This window comes from Solanum pennellii, chromosome 3, assembly GCF_001406875.1.
Source record: "Solanum pennellii chromosome 3, SPENNV200".
NCBI lineage: Eukaryota > Viridiplantae > Streptophyta > Magnoliopsida > Solanales > Solanaceae > Solanum > Solanum pennellii.
Genome location: NC_028639.1, coordinates 25,329,913 through 25,332,904, shown reverse-complemented (window position 1 = coordinate 25,332,904; position 2,992 = coordinate 25,329,913).

Sequence of the window (2,992 nt, the reverse complement as noted above, 5' to 3'; positions counted from 1 at the left end):
TATATATATATATATATATATATATATACATAAAAGAGAACATTAGGCTCGCCTATGTGGCACCACCAGAAACAAGAATACCCTTTTAAATTTATTTATTTACAAAACTAGTCTTCCCTTTTAATGAAAAGTTGTAACTTTTTTGAAAAGTTTGACTTTTATGACGAATTTTGACTTTTATGAAAAATTATGACTTTTATGATGAATTGCGACTTACATGAAAACTTATGAACTTTTTGAAAAGGTGTGACCGTTCTGAAGAGTTGTAACTTATCCAAAGAGTTGTCACCTTCCGATAAGGCAAAATAAATATTCGTTCACCCTATCCTATGTTGTCTATAAATAGAGGAATTTCTTGACACTATAATTTGTTGGGGTTCTTTTTTTCACTATAGGGTAGTCAAATTCTAAAATATTTATTGATATTTTATGATGTTTGTTTCATTTTTAAAAATTTTCATGGAGCTTAATCTTTACTATAAGTTATAGGGGAAATTGCATAAGTACTCCCCCAACGTATGACCAAAATTCTAGAGATACGCTTGTACTATACTAAGGTCCTATTACCTCCCTGAACTTATTTTATAAATAATATTCTACCCCTTTTCATTCAACGTGGCACTAGCTTGAACATAGGCCAAAACGGGGTAGAAAATTATTTATAAAATAAGTTCAAGGGCAAATAAGACCTTAGTATAGTATAAGTGTGTGTCTGAGATTTTGGGCATAGGTTGGGGAGGGGGATACGTGTGCATTTTCAATAACTTATAATGATTCATCTAACTATAGTAATTTCTTTTTCCTATATTGCTGAACACTTCTTAACTCTTTTAAAATGTCAGCAAGGATAATTGAAAATTGATCTTGTGTTTTGTCACTTTCTACATGATTCTTCATATAAACAAATCAAATTGATTTCAATTGCATTGAGACATCACTACTCTTGGACCCCTTAGTGCGCAACTTATAATGCTCCTGAAATGGTTGATGGTTGAATTCACTACTTTTGGTTCTTTAGTAAACAAATCATTTATTTCTATTATTATTATTTGTATTTTTTTTCAAAATTCAAATACATTGATTATGTTTCTTATAAAGTGTATTCCACTCAATGTTTTCTTCGTCATATATCATGAAAATAATTTTTACTATAAAACATAGTGATTCATGTATGTATTGCAACTTCTTTTCGCTATTTTGTTGACTTTTTTTTTTTTGAATTATCTTCAAAATTCCAATGGTGAAGATTTAAAATTTATCTTCTCTTTTGTCTGTTTTTACAGGGTTTATTCATATACTTTTGTGAAAATTGCTTGTGGGTGTGCTACATTTGATAGCACACAACAACAAATATTTGATTACTAATATGGAACCAACGATGAAGTTTGTTAAGAGAACAAAAATGATTGCTATCTTTCTTGCCACAGTTAGTATATTATTTTGATTGTTTTTTCTTAGGTTCAAACATTTTGTAAGTCATTGCACAATTTATTGAATACTTGTATAGAGACAATTAGTCATCATCTGTTTTCAGCATAATAAGAGGTCAAGTTTTCCTGAAACTATGAAGTTTCCTAAATACACTATAAAAATTATTTTTTATCGGCAATAAATATGCACGTTGACAAAGAGTGCTACACCTTTACTGACGTTAATTAATTGTCATTGAATTCAATGTTGTTATAGACTTTAGGGACATTTATACAGAGTACCAATTGTCTTTTCAAATACATATTTAAAGATAATTAAGCTATTGATTATCATTAAAGATCATTTTTGTTGTAGTGATAACTCATTCTTTTGATAATTTCTTTTAATTTTTGATAAAGAAGTTGGAACTCTTTCTGGCTTCTTTCAATTAAATTTGTGAACGTTAAACTTGGATACAACCCAAAAGACTATCTTTTCGAGAAATATGTTAAGCACATGCCTTTTTCTTCTTCATTGTTATGAAAGTAAGGTCATCTTTATTATTATATTTGGATATTTGGGTGTTCAAATGCTCATAAAATTATGTTGTGATATTATAATATGTTATGTGTCAAAATTTTGGTTTAGTTTATCCCGTTTTGAACATTTAGATGTAACCTACTGCTTGGTTGATAATTGCATTAATTTTTTGTAACTGCATACTATAACTATAACAATAACTATGTATCAATCCAAATAAGTTGAGGCCGATGATATGAAACCATCAAAATAGTAGTGACTTTTTTGGGACAATGACAAAAAATACTTATGGTAATAACAATTTTAGGGTCATTTTTAACATATACTTGATATAAAATACAATAATAAAAAAGATATTGATTGAGGTTAATAAAAAAGGAGTCCAAGATCGTCCATTTTAATTAAGTCACTCAGATGCAACCTACTGCTTGGTTGATAATTGCATTAATTTTTTGTAACTGCATACTATAACTATAACAATAACTGTGTCTCAATCCAAATAAGTTGAAGCCGATGATATGAAACCTTAAAAATAGTAGTGACTTTTTCGAAACAATGACAAAAAATAATTATGGTCATAACAATTTTAGGGTCATTTTAAACTTATACTTGATAAGAAATACAAAATAAAAAAGGGATTGATTGAGGTTAATAAAAAAGAAGTCCAAGATCGTCCATTTGAATTTACTTAATTATGATCTTGTATGGACGTGATATTCCACTTTACTTGGGAGTGTTGTTGTTCAACGTCTTTTGGTCTCATTTTGTACTTCTAATATTGTTTTTAATGACTTCTTAGAATTTAAAAATTTTCATTACATCATACCAACTATTTCAAGAAAGATTTTCTTTGACCTCTTTCTTATACTCAAAATCTATGTATGACTCATAATTTTTATAACAAAAATACACTTTTTTAAAAATAGAGCGCTTTAACATTTCGGAGAAACGCTTATCGAAATTCAAATATTAACTAAAAATCATTTGTATTCTACATAAAATATATACATATACATATATATATATATATATATATATATAT